General features: G+C 42.2%; 1 long non-coding RNA gene across 1 annotated transcript in view; it reads right to left on the bottom strand.

Annotated features, from left to right (window-relative positions):
- LOC139176837 (uncharacterized) overlaps window positions 1-22,013 on the bottom strand; it is a 67,086-nt gene extending 45,073 nt beyond the window's left edge. The window contains exons 1-2 of the long non-coding RNA XR_011561313.1: window positions 21,731-22,013; window positions 7,502-7,651 (exon numbers count right to left, since the gene is read on the bottom strand). This is a non-coding gene — a long non-coding RNA (uncharacterized lncRNA). The remainder of the gene's footprint in view (window positions 1-7,501; window positions 7,652-21,730) is intronic.
- Window positions 22,014-24,234: the final 2,221 nt, after the last annotated feature.

The following is a 24,234-nucleotide window of genomic DNA, read 5'->3' as shown; positions in this document are numbered from 1 at the left end:
ATTCTTACATGGGAAACCCCACGGACAGAGAAGTCTGGCAGGCTACAGCTTCAAGGGGGTCTCCAAGAGCCAGACACAACTGAGAATGCATGCATGCACACATACACTGTCTGGGCATGCATGCTGGGAAAAGTGTTGTTTGGTCAGAATATCTATGTCATCTCAGAAACTGTAAGAGGAGCATCTCCAACTGGAGTTTTAGGCCAAGTGCTGAGCTATTTTAGGGAGATAGGACAATGGGATGCTTTTATTTTACAGGTGCTTTATGATTTTCAAACATCAAATAATAATGTATCGGGCTTCTCTGGCAGTCCAGTGATTAAAAATCTGCTTGCCAATGCAGGGGACACAGGTTTGATCTCTGTTCAGGTGAACTCAGATCCCAAATGGCAGGCAATAAGAGAAGCCCAGTGAAGCCAAAAATACATGAATAAATAATAAATTTTTTAAAATAATAATGTATCCGATAGCTTTACCTGCATCACAAACTACCCTTCAAGTTTTGGGCATAAACACAAATAAACTATTTCATTCACAGATCTGCAGTTAGCAGCCTGAGCCACTTTGTCCGCCTTGTCCCGAGTTCTCTTGGGTCGGCAGTCAGATGTGAGTTCAGCAGAAGCAGGCTGACCCTGAGCTAGGACACCCCAGTCCTCCCTACATCAAGCCGTGAATTTACACTGCTGCCATCGTGAATCTAGGATGGTTTCCTTGTGGAGGATGCACATGAAATCTCCTTGTCATGTTAAAAATAAGCCTGTAGTTACTCAGCTTAAACATTCACTAAAGAAGATAACCTAATCGTTCATTTGAGGTCTGAAGTCCCTGAGTTTGAAGAAGGGAAATTTTCGTTTCCAGGTCATTTCTATCAGTGGTCAGCCAACTCCCTTCCCTCTGACAATCTCACGCAGTCTCGTGGCGTTGCTGTCATCCTCAGTGGCTCACACGTGGTCCAGCCCAGTCTCTGATTAGAATGGAGGCTCTCCCCCTCAGGTCCGCGAAGTCTGCTCAGCCTTTGTCTCCAGTGGCTTGCAGTGCCCCTGCCTCAGTGTACTTTTCCTCTGGGGTTAGCACAGGGAAGAGGGAGGTACATCTGTCTCCTGACATCCCTGTGCCTGGCAAATAGGCTGTCCTTTTTTGTTAGACCAAACTACTCTTTCTTTTATGTGAGCGGCTATATTTCAGAAGTGCAAAACTTTCTGTTGCTTTTCTAACATTTATTTATTTGGCTGTATTGGATCTTAGTTGCATCTAGTGGGATATTTTCTTGCGGTGCACAGACTCTCTAGTTGCTGTGCATGGGCTTAGCTGCTCAGTGGCACACGGGATCCCAGTTCCCCAACCAGGGATCAAACTTGCATGTGCTGCATTGCAAGGTGAATTCGTAATCACTGGACCATGAGGGAAGTCCCTTCCTATTGCTTTCCTGTAGACAGTTTCACTAATCAAGTTGTGATCATTGAAGTAGAAGTGGGTAGGAAGATGTCTCAAGACCCTGCTGCTGCTGCTGCTGCTGCTGCTAAGTTGCTTCAGTCAGTCCGACTCTGTGTGACCCCATAGATGGCCGCCCACCAGGCTCCCCCGTCCCTGGGATTCTCCAGGCAAGAACACTGGAGTGGGTCGTCATTTCCTTCTCCAATGCATGAAAGTGAAAAGTGAAAGGGAAGTCACTCAGTCGTGTCCGACTCTTTGCAACCCCATGGACTGCAGCCTACCAGGCTCCTCTGTCCATGGGATTTTCCAGGCAAGAGTATTGGAGTGGGGTGCCATTGCCTTCTCCCCAAGACCCTGCTAGCATTGGCCTTAACTCCAAAAAATTCACTAAAGAAAATAACAAGATAGACTATTTGAGATCTCAAGTTTTTGAGAAATCTAAACACATCTTTAAAAGTTGAGCCTCACCTGGCCACCATATCACATCCCAGCCTGCAGTGACCCCCAGCAAGTTCATGGTCATCCCTGCCCAGCTCCTCTCTACTCTGCTTCCTTTCCCAGCCCATTCATGGGAACCCTGAAATAAGAGAACAAATTCATCCTTCCTCATCCAGCTTTATAATTCTACAATGTTTTCTCAGTACAGCTGCTGCTGCTGCTAAGTCGCTTCAGTCATGTCTGACTCTGCACAATCCCATAGACGACAGCCCACCAGGCTCCTCCGTCCTGGGATTCTCCAGGCAAGAATACTGGAGTGGGTTGCCATTTCCTTCTCCAGTACACCAGCCCACAAACACCATATCAAGCCAGCAAGCCCTGTTACTTAGGAGATATCACACGGGGGCACAGTGTCTATTTCTCACTGACACCTGCAAACATTGTGAAGAAGTATCTTCGCTCCCACTCCCTTTGGTTTCAGAGGAGAAACCAGCAAGTGCCTTCTTCTTTCCTTTAGGGAAATCACAGGGCCTCTGAAAGTCATCTCCTGGCCCTTTTCCAGTTTTCTAAACATACACAAAGACAACATGAGTAGAGAGTGGGATGAGAGAAGTTAGAAACAGTGTTGACCTCTGATTCCACTGAAAGGGCTTTGCAGGTGACTCAGTGGTAAAGAATCCACCTGCCTAGAATCTCCCACATTGGCGGGAGACTCAAGAGACATGGGTTCGATTCCTGGGTCAGGAAGATCCCCTGGAGGAGGAAAAGCAACCCACTCCAGTATTCTTGCCTGGAGAATTTCATGGACAGAGGAGCCTGGAAGGCTACAGTCCATGGAGTCACAAAGAGTCAGACATGACTGAAGTGACTTAGCACACACACACTGCTGAAATGGTATCTTTCAACAAGCCTTTTAGAAAGATGATTGGCACCCCAGCCTGAAGTTATCATCTCTAACTTCAGAATGCAGAAGAGTGGCCTTTGCTCTCAGTTGTGAGTTCTAAGAGCCAATACTGGGAAGTTAAAAAAGATTCTACAAAGTATTTTACACTATCGTGCTATACTATAAGCCCATGTGTGTACTTAGTCATTCAGTCATGTCTGACTCTTCGAGACCCTCTAGATTGCAGCCTGCCAGGCTGCTCTGTCCATGGAATTCTCCAGGGAAGAATACTGGAGTGGGTTGCCATTTCCTCCTCCAGGGGGTCTTCTCCACCCAAGGATCGAAACAACATCTTCTGTTCTCTCCTGCATCGCACACGGATTCTTTACCCGCCGAGCCATCAGGGAAGCCTCACAATATGGGCAAACATTAAAAAATGTTTTTACATGTGTAATTTCATTGTCATTGTGAGTAGAAATCTCTTATTTCAACGTCTGTGGCCCGTTTTCCTTTATCCTTTTTGCAGACCACTCTTTTTTTTTTTTTTAAACAAATCAAAACAATTTATTGTAAGAGTTTAAGAGTGTCTTTACAGGCATCGATTAGTTTAAATATCATAGCTCATTCCCTTGCCTTCAGCACCAAGAAAATTGATGTGATGGCCTGTCGTAAGTTGGTTTCCTCTATTGGTCTTTTATCTGACAAGACACCTTTCGCAAAGCAACGACAAAGGCTCATCAATATGTTCCTTTTCATCTGCCTGACACTGAAATCAATGGGCTGCAGCGGAAGTTCCTCTATCAGCATTGTCAGAAATGATCACCATGCCGGACACAGTCTGCTACCTGATTTCTCTGAGCATTTGTTCATTCCTGAAAGCTTTCTCTCTGCTATTACCACACTGACCCTGTTCAGAGGTCAGAGACAAAGACGCTGTACAGTCAAAGGGTGCTCAGGAAGTCTGGGAAGGGGAGACTCACTCAGAGTGTGAGATGATATAATGGGTCTGCAGAGCAGGCCCTTGGGAGAAATCACATTCTCCATCTCTGGGACATGTGACCTGCAAGATCTGTGTTTGTGAGCATGGAAGCTCTAATCTGTCATAAGTGACAGCTGAGACTAGAGGTTTACACTCAGGACCAAGCAAAGAATTAACCCAAGCAAAAGTGGTTGGGTGGGCATCATTGATTTGCTGAAGAAAATTTAAAGAGTTCATTAAAAAAATAAATAAATTTAAATTAAAAACATTTTAAATAATGAAATACAGATATGATTCTATAAATATTTTGTTTTCTGATTCGCCAATGATAATAATTACAGGAAAAAGCAAGCTGCCAGATATCTTTGAACATATTGAGATAATTTTCATTCCTCAGTGATCACAATAATGATCACATAGAATACTGAATTTCACTAGCAATTGGAAACCTCAAGAATGAGGTCTCCCTGACTTGGCAGCTACCGGCTTGTCCTTATTCTAAAAGAACAGTGTCCTGGGAACCCACAGCCTTCACTTGGAACTCTAACCCAAGGGAGAAGAAAAATCAAAGACTGCTGATTTCAGGGAGTGACATCCAAATTATTCTGACTGGTGAATATCTAAATCATCAGAGCAGTTGGTTGTTCTCTCCTTCAAGATATATAAAAAATTCATCTGCTAAAAGGGAAGACATTCTTTCCTCCCAAAAACCAAATTTTGCCTATTTAAAATGCAATTTCTTGGTACTTCCTTGGTGGTCCAGTGGTTAAAACTTTGCTTTGCAGTGCAGGGGATGCAGGTTCAATTCCTGGTGGGGGAGGTAAGATTCCATGTGCCTTGTGGCCAAAAAACCCCCCAAAAATGTAAAACAGAAGCAATACTGTAACAAATTCAGTTACAGACCTTTTAAAAATGGTTCAAATGAAAACAAAAAAAATCTTAAAAAAAAAAAAAGCAAAGTGCAATTTCTTTTGTTCTACATACTGGCTGGTAGTTATATACTTTTTCCCCCCTAGAAAACAATTTGCTTATTCTAAAGTAGCAATATTGACCCTTCAGAGATATTTTCTCCCTTCTTTCCTTGTCCCCATCATGGTGAAATCCCACAAGTGATGACCATATAGTTAAAATTCTGGGAAGCTCTAAAGTAATACATTCAGTGACAAGTGTCAAGAATTCCTCTGAGGTGGCAAGTATTGTGTACTTCCAGGAAAATGAAAGTGTTAGTCGCTTAGTCGTGTCTGACACTTTGTGGCCCCGTGAACTATCGCCTGCCAGGCTCTTCTGTTCATGGGATTTCCCAGGCAAGAGTACCGGAGTGGATTGCCATTCCCTTCCTCAGGGGATCTTCCCGACCCAGGAATCGAACCCAGGTCTCCTGCATTGCAGGCAGATTCTTTACCATCTGAGCCACCGGGGAAGCCATGATATCCTACTAATGGGGTGACCAAGTTAAAAAAATAAAACACACACACAAATCAAAATTATCTGGAAAGAGGTCTGTGCCTTGCAGGAACCCTTGGTCACAATGCCAGGGGGCCTATGTCCATCCTTAAAGGTAAATATCCTGCAAGATCTCACAAACCATGTCAAAACAGGGCTAAGACTTCTCTGGTGGTCTAGTAGTTAAGAATCTGCTGTCTTTAGGTAAACTCTCAACAAGTAGCTATTGAATATCCTTGCATAATTTGAGAATACGTATATATTTAATTTTATAAGAAACTGCCAAATAATTTTCAAAGGGATTTATCATTTTACAAATATATGAGGTCCATTTGCTCTATAGCCTCACTATTTGGTATTTTCAATCTTTTAATTATTAAAAAGTTTAATAGTAACTCTCGTGAGTATGTAGTATTATCTCATTGTATTTTAACAATCTGCATTTTGTTAATGACTAATTCTACTGTTGTTGTCCGGAGAAGGTGACACCCCACTCCAGTACTCTTGCCTGGAAAATCCCATGGATGGAGGAGCCTGGTGGGCTGCAGTCCATGGGGTCGCAAAAAGTTGGACATGACTGAGCGACTTCACTTTCACTTTTCACTTCCACGCATTGGAGAAGGAAATGGCAATCCACTCCAGTGTTCTTGCCTGGAAAATCCCAGGGATGGGGGAGCCTGGTGGGCTGCTGTCTATGGAGTCACACAGAGTTGGACACTACTGAAGCGACTTAGCAGAGAAGGCAATGGCACCCCACTCCAGTACTCTTGCCTGGAAAATCCCATGGATGGAGGAGCCTGGAAGGCTGCAGTCCATGGGGTCGCTAAGAGTCGGACACGACTGGGTGACTTCACTTTCACTTTTCACTTTCATGCATTGGAGAAGGAAATGGCAACCCACTCCAGTGTTCTTGCCTGGAGAATCCCAGGGACGGTGGGGCCCGGTGGGCTGCCGTCTATGGGGTCGCACAGAGTCGGACACGACTGAAGCAACTTAGCAGCAGCAGCAGCACTGCTGTTGTCAGTCACTCAGTTGTGTCTTACTCTTTGCAACCCCATGGACTGCAGCACACCAGGCTTCCCTGTCCTTCACCATCTCCTGGAATTTGCTCAAGCTCATGTCCATTAAGTTGGTGATGCCATCCAACCACCTCATCCTCTGTTATCCCCTTCTATTGAGCAACTATTTATGTGCTAAACAGCCAATTTGATTATATCTTGTGAAATATCTCTTTGATGTTTTCACCCATGTTATAGAGGTGTAAATAGTTTTAATTTTGATGAAGTCTACTTTATCAAGTTTTAGTTTATGGCTATATTTTTTGTGTCCTAAGAAATGTTTGCCTACACTCAGTTTACAAATATATTCTCCTATGCTTCTTCTATAAACTTTATGGTTTTGACTTATGGTTTGGTCTCTAAGAGAGTATTAGTTGCTTAGTCATGTCCAACTCCTTTGGGACACCATGTACTACAGCCCACCAGGCTCTTCTGTCCATGGAATTCTCCAGGCAAGAATACTGGAGTGGGTAGCCATTCCCTTCTCCAATTTTCCCCACCCAGGGATTGAACTCTCTTGCGTTGCAAGCAGATTCTTTACCTTCGGAGCCACCTAACCCATCTCAAATTAATTCTTCTGTGTCATGTGAAGTAAAATTTAAGTGTTTTTTTTTTCTTTTTAAAATAAAGATATAAAGTCATCTCAGCAAAAAGAAAAAAAAAAAAAAGAATCTACCTTCCAATGCAGGAAACACAGGATTGATCCCTGGTCAAGGAACTAAGATCTCACATGCCTTGGGGCAACAGCCTGCTTGCCTTGACTAGAAAGGCCACTCAGCCAAAACAAACACAAACAAAAAGATAGCTAGAAATCCCAAGGCGGAGGGAAAGAGAAACAATAGCACATATGGATTCTAAGGAGCGGGGCAAGACTTCAAAAGGGTGGAGGGGTTAGAGTTAGAATTAAGTTAGGAAATGGAGTAGAACATGAGTTCGCTGTTCCTGAGATTATGGACAAGGGATTCTCCTCAATATGACAGTGAAAGGGGAATACAAATAGAAGGAATTCAATGCTGGATGATATATCAAGCAGGTATTAATTTCTTCTTCTGGCCAGTAGGACAATAACCAAGAACTCAATGTCCTGAAAGAAAGCCTTGATGTTGCTGCCAAGATTGTGTATTGATCAATTACTCCCAAAAAACAATTTCGATGTGAGACAAAAACGTTAGTTGTTCACCCAAAGTCACTGCTTTGCTAACAGCCAGGGCTAGCTTCACTGGCAGGGTCACAAGGCCCCCATATCTAGAAGGGCCCTGTACTTACTTGGTTTAATGTTCTGGTGTCATGCGGTCCAGCTTGAAATTCTCCAGTTTTCAACAAAGGGCCTCGCGTTTTTATTTCACACTGAGCTCCACAGATTCTTCATTCTCCCTCCTCCAGGTGGCCCAGTCCTCCAGGTGAGTCCGGACCCCTCTGTAACACAGAGGACATTTTTATCCATCTGATCCATACACTGTAGTTCCACCCCAGTTGCCAGGAAATTGGTTTAGATCTGGGTAGAAGATACCGTTCAAACAGATGAGGAGTAGGAAGAGATAAGCTGGGAAGTTTCTCAAAAACCTTTCCTCAAACATAAAAAGGAACAGTGGAGGAAATATATCTGATTATATCCTGAATATATATGATTATATCCTGAATCTGACCACTTCTCCCTCTCTCCACCACCAAAACCCATTCACCTCTTACCTGGACTGCTTTCAATAGCCTATAAGCCCCATTTCTCCTCTCACCCCTTTATAGTCAATTCTCCATGAAGTGGGAAGACTCTATCCTTTACAAACATATATCATGTCACCTACCTGCTTAAAACTCTCCCCAAATTTATCTTATGATAAAATTCAAGATTCTGTGTGTATGTGCATGCTCAGTTGTGTCTGACTCTTCGTGGCCCCATGGAATGTAACCCACCAGGGTCTTGTCCATGGGATTTCCCAGGCAAGAATACTGGAATGGGTTGCCATTTCCTTCTCCAGGGGATCTTTCAACACACGGACTGAATTCTCCTTTCCTGCAACTCCTGCATTGGCAGGTCATTCTTAACCACTGCACCACCTGGGACCATGGCCTGTAGAGCCCTTAGGATCTGACATTTGCCTACCTTGGCAACCTCAGGTCCTATAAATCCCCTCCCTGCTCACTACTTTTCAGCCACACGGGCCTCCCTGCTGTTTCTCAAACATATCAACCACACCACAACACTAGGGGCTTTGTGCTTGCTTGGAATCCCTTCCCTAAGAAGTTCCCATGCACACTCCCTGCCTTCATTCAAGTCTTCCATGGTAGCCAAAGAAATCCCCTGGACAATCATTTATAAAATAGGCCCTCCAATGGCCTCTAGTACCAAGCCTGGCTTCGTTGTTCTTTACTATTTAATTACTTGAAATCAATATTTATTCTATCACCCCCACTTCTTTTTTGTCTCAGTTTCCGTTGGAATGTTACCTTGAAAAAACAGAGAATCTTATCTGATAATATAGGAGAACGTCTATCTGAACCTATGGCCTACTTATTCCATTGAGTCCACATAGTCCCATCATATCCCCGCTACTTAGAACATTGGCACATAATGTTCACGAGATAAATTACTGTTGAATGTTGCTCAGTTGTGTCCAACTCTTTGCGACCCCATGGATTGTAGCCTGCCAGGCTCCTCTGCCTATGGAAATCTCCAGGGATGAATACTAGAGTGGGTAGCCATTCCGTTCTGCAGGAGATCTTCCCAACCTAGGATTGAACCTGAGTCTCCTGCATTGCAGGCAGATTCTCTACCAGCTGAGCCACCAGGGAAGCCCTGTTGAATAAGTGAATATATATTATGCCTAGAGCTGCTACAGTCCTCCTGTGATACTAAAGGAATTTCCTGACTTGTGATAGAAGGTGGTACAGAAGGAACCCAGATCCACTGTGACATCCCTGAGATGTGGAATCCATCAGTCAAGCACAGCTTACCTCCTCCTTCTCACATGAGACAGGAAGACATTGAAGTCACTTTAATTTGAATTTACTGCTTACTCAAAGTGAAAAGGATCCTAACTGATACATAATTTTAACCTTCTAGAAAATTTTGATGTTTAAAATCCTGGAATGTATCATTCAAGAACTTTTTCTTTCCATTTTTCATATGACCTGGATAAATTCAGCTAAATAGTTTATGACTTTTCAGATTAACTTGACACTACTAATCAGATCACCTACCTACCATAATCCATTATTAGAGGCATTTGAATTTCTCCATTGAGATAATAATGCCAAAACACTTTTCTTGTGCAACCAGGCAAACCTGAATTATCAAATTTATAATACTGAAAGAGAAGAAACCAACAAAAAACAAAACACACATAAAACACCCAAAACCTTGCCTACCAGAATACTTATTTTCAAACATCATTTGGATAAAAGTGATTGCCACCTCTTAGAAACAGTCAAGTAGTAAATGGTTCTGGAAGTTGACTCTATAAGAGAAAAAATATGTATTCCAGAGAGTCAGCTAAAGTCTAAACCATAGACATACTGCATCTTTCAGCAAAATCTGCCATATTATAAAAGATATTGAGCTAATTTTCAAGAATAATATATTTCCATTCCCAGTATTTCCCTATGAATTCGTTGTTAACTAAATGTGATTATATTATTCAGCTCAGTTCAGTCGCTCAGTGGTGTCCAACTCTTTGAAACCCCAAGGATGGCAGAAAGCCAGGCTTCCATGACTATCACCAACTCCCAGAGCTTGCTCAAACTCATGTCCATCGAGTCAGTAATGCCATCCAACCATCTCATCCCCTTCTCCTCCCACCTTCAATCTTTCCCAGCATCAGGGTCTTTTCCAATGAATACATTCTTCACATCAGGTGGCCAAAGTATTGGAGCTTCAGCTTCAACATCAGTCCTTCCAATGAATATTCAGGACTAACTTCCTTTAGGATGGATTGGTGGGATCTCTTTGCAGTTCAAGGGACTCTCAAGAGTCTTCTCCAACACCACAGTTCAAAAGCATCAATTCTTTGGTGCTCAGCTTTCTTTATGGTCTGACTCTCACATCCATACATGACTACTGGAAAAACCATAGCCTTGACTAGACGGACCTTTGTCAGTAATGTTTCTGCTTTTGAATATGCTGTCTATGGTTGGTCATAGCTTTTCTTCCCAAGGAGCAAGGGTCTTTTAGTTTCCTGGCTGCAGTCAGCATCTGCAGTGATTTTGGAGCCAAAGAAAATAAAGTTTCTCACTTTTTCCATTGTTTCCCCATCTATTTTCTGTGAAGTGATGGGACTGGATTCCATGATCTTAGTTTTTAGAATGTTAAGTTTCAAGCCAGGTTTTTCACTCTCCTCTTTCACTTTCATCAAGAGGCTCTTTAGTTCCTCTTCACTTTCTGCCATAAGGGTGGTGTTATCAGCATATCTGAGGTTACTGATATTTCTCCCGGCAATCTTGATTCCAGCTTGTGCTTCATCCAGCTTGGCATTTCGCATGATGTACTCTGCATATAAGTTAAATAAGCAGGGTGACAATATACAACCTTGACATACTCCTTTCCTGATTTGGAACCAGTCTGTTGTTCCATGTCCAGTTCTAACTGTTGTTTTCTGACTTGCATACAGAGTTCTCAGGAGGCAGGTAAGGTAGTCTTGTATTCCCATCTCTTGAAGAATTTTCCACAGTTTGTTGTGATCCATACAGTCAAAGGCTTTGGTGTAGTAAATAAAGCAGAAGTAGATGCTTTTCTGGAACTCTTTTGCTTTTTCTATGATCCAACGGATGTTGGCAATTTGATCTCTGGTTCCTCTGCCTTTTATAAATCCAGCTTGAATATCTCAAAGTTCTCAGTTTACATACTTCTCGCTTGGATAATTTTGAGCATGACTATATTATTACCATGTGGAATTAGTTCATTTATTTATTGAGCACTTACTTTGTGTCATACTACAGGCAATAGGGAGATGCATGTGAATAAGATACAGCTCCTTTTCTCAAGGAGTTTAGCTGTGATCTCTAGACCCTCCATTCCATGCTAAATAAATGTCCAAACTTCTTTGTTTTCTTCACCAAATAACTTCTTGATTTCTGGCACTCCCTTAAGGATGGTGCTTTTCATGTGGTTCTCCTGAGTACTAAGTTGGTATTCTTGGCTCCCTGTTGCTATTTCCAGAGAGTTACTCCCCTGATATGTTGTAAAACCCCTTCTTGTTATGCAGGTGGAGCTGCTGGATGCCTTCTACCCATCTCATCTCTGTGGTCTTCCAACCATTCCATCAGGCTTATGGATACATGTGACACCTGCTTCAAATTCTTCAACTTTACCTCAAGCCCTGTCATTATCTCAGGCATCTCTGATGGTCACGAGAGTAAGCCAGTGAACTCCCCAATCCAATGACTCATTGCTCTCTTCAAACCCAGTGGCTACTGCCTTATGCTTCATTCATCAACATCTTAGGCACCTTGTATTGCCTGTATCTGCTCTACATACAAACTGTTAAATTCTAATATTCTGTAGCTGATGACTCCACCCTTATGGCAGAGGGTGAAGAGGAACTGAAGAGCCTCTTGATGAAGGTGAAAGAGGAGAGTGAAAAAGCTGTCCTAAAACTTAACATTCAAAAAGCTAAGATCATGAAATCCAGTCCCATCACTTCATGGCAAATAGATGTGGAAACAATGGAAACAGTGAGAGGCTCTTTTCTTGGGCTCCAAAATCACTGCAGATGGTGACTGCAGCCATGAAATTAAAAGACGCTTGCTCCTTGGAAGGAAAGTTATGACCAACCCAGACAGAATATTAAAAAGCAGAGACATTACTCTGTCAACAAAGGTCCGTCTAGTCAAGGCTATGGTTTTTCCAGTGGTCATGTATGGATGTGAGAGTTGGACTATAAGGAAAGCTGAATGCCAAAGAATTGATGCTTTTTAACTGTGGTGTTGGAGAAGACTCTTGAGAGTCCCTTGGACTGCAAGGAGATCCAACCAGTCCATCCTAAAGGAGATCAGTCCTGGGTGTTCATTGGAAGGACTGGTATTGAAGCTGAAACTCCAATACTTTGGCCACCTCATGTGAAGAAGTGACTCATTTGAAAAGACCCTGATACTGGGAAAAATTGAGGGCAGGAGGAGAAGGGGATGACAGAGGATGAGATGGTTGGGTGGCATCATCGACTCACTGGACATAAGTTTGAACAAGATCTGGGAGATGGTGAACAGGGAAGCCTGGCATTCTGCAGTTCACGGGGTCGCAAGGAGTCAGACATGACTGAGCGACTAAGCAACAACAACTCTGTAGCCACAACCTCCTGTCCTTCATCATTTTTCTCATGGTCTCTTTCCTGTTAAACTTTATGCTTTTGACTTCACAGAAATCTCTAAGCTCTCAGTGCTTCCATATTTTCCCAGGTGATTAGACACTTGTTGACTTTATTTTCCTTCTAGACCAGACTTCTTTGTTGATAACCAACAATTTTGGTAAAGTGTAAAAGTATAGATGGTTTGGAGATATATCATTAAAGGTGAGAGAGGGAGAGAGAATGAGGCAGAGGCAGAGACAAAGGGATAAAGAGAGACAGAGACAGAAAGAGACAGAGATGGAGAGAAAGACCTGGTGGAATGCTAATGGCTAGAATAAGTGGGCCCCACTCTAATCCTTTTAAATTTACTTCAGAATGTAAGAGTTACTTATCTCACTTAAAATGTTGGTTATGTCACTCTTTGGCTTGAAGTTCTTCAATTGTCCCCCATCAGTTATAGAACTGAATTCAGGCTTCTTAGTCTGGCTTCTAGGGCTGGTAATAATTCAATCTTGCCTCCCCGCCAACCCCACCCAGAATCATTTCCCAGTACTTCTTACTTCTCACATGATGCAGTTTGGAGGCTCTCTGCTTTTGCACATGCTTCTGCCTACAGTCTTATTTTCTCTTCTTTATGTAATCCCTTAACGAGGTCTCTCTCACCCCTGCTCCCGATGGACTCCTAAGTATATTTCAAGGTTCACTGAAAGCCTGACTTCACTCTTAGAGCCTTCATGGCTTCCTGTGGCTGGAATTTCTGGGTCCTATCTTCAAGGCACTTCCTTATTTTGTGTACACTTCTAAAATCGTACCACTGTTTATTCTTATTTTTTTCCCCATGTATCTTTAAGATAGTGCAGAGTTTTTCAACCTCTTTCCTGTAGGGTCTTTCCAAGTCATGACAACCCTAAACATCTCCAGATATCCCCAGGAGGACAAAAACTAGCCCCAGGTATAGTATAAACCACTCTAGGGCTGTGCCTTGTTTTCTTCACCTTATTAAACTTAGGAACTGCCAGAGACCTTAGCCTGTACCCTACACTCAGCCCATGCTTAATGAATTGATCTGAATCACGGAAAATATGTCACTGCTCTAGCAAAATGCCAGACAGCCCAGGCGGCGTCAATAGCATTCTTTCAGTTCTCTCTAAATAAAGATATTTTCTAGTTTAACATGATGTTCCACTGCTAAGGACAGAAGTATTCTGAGTTTTCTTTCTAAAAGCAAAGAGCATATTTGAAAAAGTTTTCTGAGTGTCATGGACCAAGGCTTTTCTGACTGTGTAGCTCCTGAAGCCTTGCAGGCTCCCCCACCCCTCCCATCCACTTCCTCACCCTCCTGAATCCCTTTCTGCCCACCCCTGTGCCTCCCTCCCCAGCGCTCATCATTCAGTGCTCCTCTTCCCCACACGGCACTAGGGTGAAGCCCCTGGGTAGGTGGCACCTACAGCTTCTCAGAACCAAGCACCAACAGAGGTGAAGGGCCCAGTGGACGACCGCCAAGTCCATGGTCTGTCTGCTTCCTGGCCCAGGGCATCTGGTTCCTTTTTACTGGGCTTTTATCTGTATTTATCTTCTCAACCAAATGAGTTTAAATGTCTTTATCTTTTACTACTGAGGTGGCCTAGATCCCCTTTCTGTCTTCATGTGACTTCCTAGTCCAGCCCATTTTCTTCTCAAAGAGAGGGTTTACAAATACCAAGAGATGGGAAATGGGCTCTTTCTAGGAAAGCTGTGTGAGCCTAGCTTGGTGAGTAGAGGGAAGACTCTGACTTCCCAGCACCACAGGGTAGGGCTCCAAGAGGATGTTTTATATTTAAAACAGAAGGTAAGGTACGGCTTTTCTCCCACATGCCAAATGGCAGGCCTTGTGTTCTTTTGTTTGCATAATAAATTATGGAAAAGGAAAGAGACTCTGGAAAACCCAGGATGGTCAAACCAAATGGATAATGTTTTTTCCCTAAAAGCAACTATACAAATTAGAAGATACCTGATGGGCCATTTGAACAGAGCAGTGATATCTTCACTCAGTTGTGTCCTTTCACTTTCTCTGCCTTGGACTTTGTGAAAATACGAAGCACTGATTTGAGGCTCTAACATTTAAAACTGTTATGGCATGGGACTTCCCTGGTGGTCCGGTGGCTAAGACCCTGTGCTCCCAATGCACAGGGCCAGGGTTCTATCCTTCATCAGGGAACTAAATCCCGCATGTAGCAACTAAGACCTGGGGCAGCCAAATAAATGAATAAATAAAATGATTATGGCAGACATCGTAGATTGGCTGTCCCAATTACCATACCCAACACCATCTTCCCCTCACCTGCCTCTAACTTAGAAATTGCCAAAACAGAATATTCATTTTCCCAGCTTCCCTTAAAGCTCACATGGGCTTCTCACGTGGTTTTGTCAACTAGGACAGAAGGAGAATTTTGCAGGGGTGGGGGTTGGGGGAATCCTGGGAAAGTGCTTACCTTCCTCATTAGAAATAAACTATTTCTTTCCCTTGTTTCTGCTGGAATGTGGATGTGTTTCTGGAACGGCACTCATCATTTTGAGACTGTAAAGCGTCTCTTGCATCACCAGGCAGCACCACCATTCTGCTGTGGGACAGAAACGAACCTGTTTCTCTAACCCTTGTAGACCACAGTTCTGTTGTTCACTGCCGAAAGCACTGAGAATAAAAGTAGCTGTTTATCCTCTGATCAAGTCACCATACAAATAAATGTTGGTTATGCCCATTCTCTTTTCCCTATGCACTGTCACCAGAAACTCACGAGGATACAGTGAGGTGAGTCCAAAATCTACCTGGCATTGAGCATAAATCTAAACCAATGATGATGTTCCAGAAGGCAGGTTGAAAATCTAAATGATAAGTCCCTCAATGCTCGCTTTCTTATCAGTTCAGTTCAGTCGTTCAGTTGCGTCCGACTCTTTGCAACCCCATGAATCGCAGCACGCCAGGCCTCCCTGTGCATCACCAACTCTCAGAGTTCACTCAGACTCACGTCCATCGGGTCAGTGATGCCATCCAGCCATCTCATCCTCTGTCATCCCCTTCTCCTCCTGCCCCCAATCCCTCCCAGCATCAGAGTCTTCTCCAATGAGTCAACTCTTCGCATGAGGTGGCCAAAGGACTGGAGTTTCAGCTTTAGCATCATTCCTTCCAAAGAACACCCAGGAATGATCTCCTTCAGAATGGACTGGTTGGATCTCCTTGCAGTCCAAGGGACTCTCAAGAGTCTTCTCCAACACCACACTTCAAAAGCATCAGTTCTTCGGTGCTCAGCTTTCTTCACAGTCCAACTCTCACATCCATACATGACCACTGGAAAAACCATAGCCTTGACTAGACGGACCTTTGTTGGCAAAGTAATGTCTCTGCTTTTGAATATGCTATCTAGGTTGGTCATAACTTTCCTTCCAAGGAGTAAGTGTCTTTTAATTTCATGGCTGCAATCACGATCTGCAGTGATTTTGGAGCCCAGAAAAATAAAGTCTGACACTGTTTCCACTGTTTCCCCATCTATTTGCCATGAAGTGATGGGACCAGATGCCATTGTCGTTTTCTGAATGTTGAGCTTTAAGCCAACTTTTTCACTCTCCTTTTCACTTTCATCAAGAGGCTTTTGAGTTCCTCTTCACTTTCTGCCATAAGGGTGGTGTCATCTGCATATCTGAGGTTATTGATATTTCTCCTGACAATCTTGATTCCAGCTTGTGCTTCTTCCAGCCCAGCATTTCTCATGATGTACTCTGCACAGAAGTTAAATAAGCAGGGTGACAATATACAGCCTTGACATACTCCTTTTCCTATTTGAAACCAATAGTTCACATTTATTGAGTGCTTGAGCTTTCCTGGTGGCTCAGATGGTAAGGCGTCTGCCTGCAGTGTGGGAGACCCAGGTTCGATCCCTGGGTTGGGAAGATCCCCTGAAGAAGAAAATGGCAACCCACTCCAGTACTCTTGCCTGGAAATTCCACGGACTGAGGAGCCTGGTAGGCTACAGTCCATGGGGTGGCAAACAGTCGGACATGACTGAGCAACTTCACTTTCACTTTCTACTATATACTAAGCACCCTTGAAGTGTGGCTGTAAATGAATTAACTTATTTAGTGTTTGTAAGAACCCAATGAGGTAAGTATCAAGTTCACAGTCATTTAGAGATGAAGCAATGAAGACACATAATAACTAATTCAAGGTTACTCAGCTAATAAGAAGCACAACACTATTATCAATATGGCTCAGACTGAACCTACAGCATATATACCCTGAAGAGAAACCAAAAAACAGAAGCAGTGGTGTAACAAATTCAGTAAAGAGATTAAAGTGATCCACATTAAAAAAAAAATTATTAAAAAAGAGAAAGGTGATTCTGCCCACATCACTTAGAGAAAATATCCATTTAAATTAAATAATATTAAATTATTTAAATTTAATATTTAATAATAATAACAAATATCAATAAGAATAAGGATAACCACTAAATTTTATTAAGGGCTTATTTATGTGTCAGTGGAGAAGGAAACGGCAACCCACTCCAGTATTCATGCCTGGAAAATCCCATGGACCGAGGAGCCTGGTGGGCTACAATCCATGGGGTAGCAAAGAGTCAGACACAACTGAGCGACTTCTGTGTGTGTGTGTGTATTATGTGTCAGGCACTTTGCTAATTGTTTTTATGGATCTTTTCTATCATTCAATCCTCCAAACAGTACAGCAGAAATGAGGCAGATAATCTGCTGCCAGCCCCAAAGCCATGCTTCTGCTTCCTCCTTGCTGTCTTAGTCCCAGTATCCTCCCCTGTGTTTCCCACCCTCATGCCAGGAGCTCAGAGAAAATGGTACTTCCTCAAGCCCCAGTGGTGGGAGCTTGGCCTCTGTCAATTATCCCTTTTGCCAGCAACTGATTCAAGGCAGGCATATTCTACCTAGAGAAGCAGTAAACCAAGAGAAAGGAGAGGTGGTCTTCTGGGCACCTCCGGGAAAGATTTCCCTCATTGGTCAGAAGATGCATCAACAGGAAATAGCCATGTCAAACCAGGAACTGCAGCCGTCAGCTTGGGACCATTAGTTGAGAAGCCTAGATACCAAGCCATTTGCTAAGGATGGCAGAGAAAAAGATAGAAAGGAGCTGATCCGCCCCCCGCTCACCCCGGCCCAACCCAAGACAGTGCTTGCTCACTGTGAGTAAGCCCTAAAACTGCCCTCCCTCTGGATTTCCTGTTCTATGAAATAACAGGTTTTTCACTTTTTACGGTATGCTAAATAGGTCCTATTATTATCTACCCACTTTAGAGAAACTAAGGCATGGAATTTAGAAATCAGTATTCAAACCTAAGCAGTCTGTTTGCAGATCATCAGTTATTTTCTTTAAGAAAAATAATAAAATAAAATACCATCATGTCCTAAACTTGCCAACTTCCTCTGGCTAGTCACAAAAAAACACTTTTTTTGTGTGGTAATTTTCACCTTTTTACTTTGTTTTGTAATGTAGTCAATTAACAATGTTGTGGTCATTTCAGGTGAACAGCAAAGGCGCTCAGTCATGCATACACAGGTATTCATTCCCTCCCCAACCCCCTCCCACCCAGGCTGGCACATAACATTGAGTAGAGCTCCATGTGCTATACAGTAGGTCCTTGTTGGTTATTCATTTTAAATACAGCAGTGTGTACATGACCTTAAGACAGAAAGAGACTCGCAGACTTAGAAAATGAACTTATGGTTATGGGGGGTGGAGGGCAAAAGGAAAGTTAAAAAAAAAAAAAACAAACACAATTATTTAAATACCCCAGTAAGAAATGTTCAGAAGTGAATGTCTGAGCTATCACCCTGTTAACCTGCCCAGTTAAATTTAGATTAGCAGATCATAAAGTGCCATGAGGAAAAACTTGGACTTCTCTGAATTAGAGCATGAGATCTAAAATCTTCAAGGAATGTGTGTGAGACAATGACCTTCAGAATAAGTAGCCAGATAAAGGTGAAAAGAACTGGGCAGTTTTTCCATGCCCATGATCCACCAAATTCTTCCCTCACACTCCCCAGATCCTTTTAAACAATGGGAAACACGAGAAAGTCCCCAAACATGGGAAAATTTAACCTCATCTCTCAATGACTCAGTTCTTCTAGTACTGCTGTGCTTCCCTACACTTCTCAGCCTAAATCTCATCCCTTCCATAGGGCTCAGTTTTAAAACCCTCACCTCCCAGACCCCCATCCCTGGCCCACAGTTGGTTTCCTTCTCTGTTTGATTCTGGTAGCATTTCATCTGTATCATATACAGAATTTTATTGTGTTACCTGGCTTGATATTAATTTTATTTGGATATATAAGTCTATGCTCAGCTTCTCTTCTCAGACTATAAATGGAATTAAGGGAAGACCTGTGTTTTATTTGTGATTATAATCTCCAGTGTCTCTAAAAAATGCTTTGCACTAGGAGCCTCAAGGAGTGATTCAAGCTTTTTAAAACTCAAAAATCAGCCTCATGAATCCTCTAGCATTCATGGAGTATCTTTATGAATAAATACATAGTTTATTATTTCTGTAAGGAAGCCATTCATTATTTTCTGATTGATATCTCTGAACTGTTACATTTTTGTTTTAACTTTAGAGATACTAAGGGAGACCAATTTTACAAAATACTATGCTATATAAAATTAGGATTTTCTAAAGACCTGGCCAGCATTTATGCTTCCTCTTTCCCCCTTTTCCTGGCCCTCTCAGCTCTCCATTCAAAGATGCAGAGAAAGGAGACAAGTACTGGTGGTGAATAGAGGGGATAAAAGTCCTTTCAGGACTGTCCTAGGGCAGGTGGTAGAAATCAGCTGTCTCCTGACAGTAGTGCTCTGACAGCACAAAGAGGTTGGGAGAAGTGCTCAACTGTCAAAGGAAATCATTTAAGGAGCAGGGGCTCTGATTTCAAACCTGTACAGGTGAAGCTTTATGGTCTAATAAAGTCGACTATCGAAGAGAAAGATGATCACAGTTAATAGGTGCAGAGGCAGAAGAGCCTAGCAAGTGATGACAACTAGAGCTGACCTGACCATAAAAAGCAACTTTTCTAGAAACAGTGACCATCAGTCTGGTCAATTTTATAAGTCATATTAAAATCCACTTATATTTTCACAGACCACGGCATTCTTCCGTGAACACCATTTCTTCTGGACTTGGAGTCCTAGGGCTTTCATATGTTTCTGCCACTGTGGTCCGTTCCTACTGGCATTGTTGGAGGGTGGGAGGAAAGATCTAGAGAGCACCAGGGAGGAAAACATCTACAAACTGAAATACCCTCTGTGTGTCAGAGGTGTGCACATGCAATCCTAGGACACAGTGTCACTGGCTCCATTTCACAGATGACACTGTTGGGCCCATGAGTTCACATGCTTTCACCACAGCATGAATTGTGTGCTGGAAGCATCAGAGCCTCCAGGTAGAGAAAGTCTGATCACAAATGCAAGGATGATGAGTGCCATTTGCTGAGCAGAGTAATGTATTCAAATGATTCAAAACTTGACAGCCTTGCTTTTGCTATTTGGAAAAAAGTGAAGAAAATAATTCTTAACCAATGTGTACATTTCATGGCAAAACCAGTAAGAGGCTAATGCCGAAAAAAGATCAAGTCAACAAACAAATATAGCTAGGATAGATACCACTGGGCCTCAAAATTTTGAGCAAACTCAAACATGCAAATGGAGAGCCTTTGGTTAATATTTACCCTTGTCAATAGCAACTCCTAAAGAGTGATGCTGATCAATTACAAGTGTGAACAACTAGAACAGAAGAGATCCAGAGGAGACCTTCAAGACTTACTTCCAAACTAGACAAGCTTGTGGAACCTAAAACAAATCCATCACTTGAGAACAATCTATAGGAAAGTTCATCATTTCTATAAAGGGGTGGGGTAGGGAAATTATGATTTTTTTCATTTAATAAGAGATCTCTGAAGTGAGAAATAGGTAACATGGAGAAAAGTAAACAGTGTGTTTAATCCGTCTAAAAGCCTTTGAGCAAATGAATGGTGATGAAGTTTCAGGGGAGCCATTGGAACTTAGAGAAGAGAGGATTGGGTGTGTTTAGTTAAATCAGCAACTCAACAGCCAAGGAAACTGGGGACTCCAAAATTTAAAGTATGAAGAGATGTTGAAATTCACTTAATTCAACCCTTAATTTTATAAAGTTGGAGGCCACAATCCAGAGATGGTTCTAGAATAACAAATTCTTCACACCTTGGCCAGTGTTCTCCTATGCGACAAGCTTCTATAATATATCCGTTATACTCGGTTATAAAATACATACAACATAATAAACTATATACTCACTCTCCAAAAGTGGCTGTAGATTAGAACAAAAATTTCCTCAAGCTTCCCTAGGCCCAGATCGGAGCTGCCTTCAACATGCAAATACTGTATTATGAATACCAAAATGAGGGTATTCTAAAAGAGAACTCCAGAGCACGTTTAAACATCATCAAAAAGTGCACAGAAAATATGCCGGAAGATAGATTCTCAATCTTTAAATAAAATATTGGTCCCTCCGCAACAGAAATAGAACTCACAATTTTCTTTATTCTTGCTCAGAAAAAAATAGAAAATTCCTAGATAATTTGGGAGATCGGATGCAAAATAAAGGCAAGTTCAATTCTCCGAATTCTCAGTTCCTCACTAGAGGAGGGAAGCTTCTTCACACTTTAGGTGAGTTAAGGACAAATAAAAGGAAGTATTACTTTATAAGAAAATAATAAACCCATGGAGCTCATTACCACAAAAGAGGTACAGGCAAGGAATATAAATGGATTCATAAAGGTTTTGACCAAATTTATGAATGTCAGAGCCATAAATGGCTACTGAGAGTACACCTAACCTTTAAGGTTAATGTCAGGGAGGAAAACCACGTCCTTTCCTGGCAAATCCCTTGAGGCCTCTGTTGTCGACACTACACAGGGTTGGATAGAACAGCCGGCTTGCCCAGCAGAATTGTTCCTAAATTCATTTTAACAGATTGGATATCTGGGCCCATGAATGCCCATCTCTTCAACAGAAACATAAATGAAAAATGTTCCATTTTAAACAGGAAGCTTAATGAAATACTGCTGTTAGACTTTACCATTTAGGTAACCAGAGTTAAACAAGAGGAAAGACTTGAGTTTGAGGGAACCAGAAAGAAGCCCAGGTTCAAAGCCAGACTGTATGGGATGGGCCCTCATGCACATTACTGACCTTTCTGGGCTTCGCTTTCTCACTTGTGAAATGAGGAGCATCACATCCGAGTAATAGCCATTGGGTCAAGACTTGCATGAGAAAATGCTCTGTAAACTGAAAACAGTACATATTATTACAGGAGGGGTAGTCAGTTTGGAGTACATCTCAGTCATCTGGGCAGAGGGTTCGTGAAATACATGAAGACAGTAATCCTTGCTTCATTTATGAGAATTGACGAGCATATACAAAAAGTACTCAAGACACAAGTCAAATGGAACTCCCTCAGGCAGAGTTTATTTTATAAAAAATATTTATTTATGTTAGTATTTATTTTGGCTGTGCTGAGTCTTCGTTGCTGTGCACAGATTTTTCTAGTTATGCCAAGCGGGGGCTACTCCCCAGTTGCAGCGTGTCGGCTTTTCTTTGCAGGGGCTTCTCTTGCTGCGGCTTGCAGGCTCTAAGTACTTCAGTAGCTGTGGCACAGGGGCTCAGTTGCCCCCAGGCATGTGGAATCTCCCCATACCAGGGACTGAACCCACGTCCCCTGCATTGGCAGGCATATCTTAACCACTGGGCCACCAGGGAAGTCCCAGTGATCCATTATCCTCTAAATTTTCAGAAAACTCTAGTCATATCTCGGATAGAGCACTCGAATTATTTATCTGCTTACTCACCTGTGTCATTTACCTGTGAGCTCCACTAGAGCAGAGACCTTGTTTTATTAATGTCTGATCCCTGCTATTTATTATAGCCCTGGTATATATTTGCCAATCAATAGACATTGAATAAATTCTGTTATGTGTTACTAATCCTTTTATTTCTACTTCACAATAGTGCAGAAAAGAAATGATCCAACTGTAACATGCAATAAATAGATAGTGGCTAAGGTAAAAACATCTATTTCTGCTTTATTGACTATGCCAAAGCCTTTGACTGTGTGGATCACAATAAACTGTGGAAAATTCTGCAAGAGATGGGAATACCAGACCACCTGACCGGCCTCTTGAGAAACCTATATGCAGGTCAGGAAGCAACAGTTAGAACTGGACATGGAACAATAGACTGGTTCCAAATAGGAAAAGGAGTACGTCAAGGCTGTATATTGTCACCCTGCTTATTTAACTTCTATGCAGAGTACATCATGAGAAACACTGGGCTGGAAGAAGCACAAGCTGGAATCAAGATTGCCAGGAGAAATATCAATAACCTTAGATATGCAGATGACACCAACCTTATGGCAGAAAGTGAAGAGGAACTCAAAAGCCTCAAGATGAAAGTGAAGAGGAGAGTGAAAAAGTTGGCTTAAAGCTCAACATTCAGAAAACGAAGATCATGGCATCTGGTCCCATCACTTCATGGCAAATAGATAGGGAAACAGTGGAAACAGCATCAGACTTTATTTTTTGGGGCTCCAAAATCACTGCAGATGCTGACTGCAGCCATGAAATTAAAAGATGCTTACTCCTTGGAAGGAAAGTTATGTCCAACCTCGATAGCATATTCAAAAGCAGAGACATTACTTTGCCAACAAAGGTTCGTCTAGTCAAGGCTATGGTTTTTCCAGTGGTCATGTATGGATGTGAGAGTTGGACTGTGAAGAAGGCTGAGCGCCGAAGAATTGATGCTTTTGAACCGTGATGTTGGAGAAGACTCTTGAGAATCCCTTGGACTGCAAGGAGATCCAACCAGTCCATTCTGAAGGAGATCAGCCCTGAGATTTCTTTGGAAGAAATGATGCTAAAGCTGAAACTCCAGTCCTTTGGCCACCTCATGCGAAGAGTTGACTCATTGGAAAAGACTCTGATGCTGGGAGGGATTAGGGGCAGAAGGAGAAGGGGATGACAGAGGATGAGATGGCTGGATGGCATCACTGACTCGATGGATGTGAGTCTGAGTGAACTCTGGGAGTTGGTGATGGACAGGGAGGCCTGGCTTGCTGTGATTCATGGGGTTGCAAAGAGTCGGACATGACTGAGTGACTGAACTGAACTGCACTGAAGGTATTAATACAAAATCAATACTGAACCTCAGCTTTCCTAATTTCTAGATGCCAGTATCTAACTTCCTTAATTTGGAAATAACTGTATGTTGGTCCTATTTACATGGAAAATAAAAAGCAAGACATGAATTGCAGGATAGTGAAATCTTTACTAAGTTCATTTAGTAACTTGAAATCCTAAAATTATATTGCTAAAAACACAGTTTGTACTTTATAAAAATAAGATAAATATAATTTTTGGCCATAGCTTCAAACCTTAGGTGAGTACAAGATTGCAGATAGTCTGATCACTACCATCATGTTCAAAGAGAAAACTTCCAATCTCATTACCTGCAGAATTCAATAAAAAGATGAAAATCAGTGTGAAAATGCAGATCTTGTATTCAGTTTGTGACATAAACCAACAGTTTCATATATTTAGATATTTTTAAATATTCAGGAAATATTCTCCTCTCCCTCATAAAGTTAGAAGTTCAGTTCAGTTCAGTCAGTCATGTCAGACTCTTTGCAAACCCACGGACTG

The sequence above is a fragment of the Bos indicus genome, chromosome 17 (assembly GCF_029378745.1).
Source record: "Bos indicus isolate NIAB-ARS_2022 breed Sahiwal x Tharparkar chromosome 17, NIAB-ARS_B.indTharparkar_mat_pri_1.0, whole genome shotgun sequence".
Classification (NCBI taxonomy): Eukaryota; Metazoa; Chordata; class Mammalia; order Artiodactyla; family Bovidae; genus Bos; species Bos indicus.
This window is presented reverse-complemented; position numbering and strand designations above follow the sequence as displayed.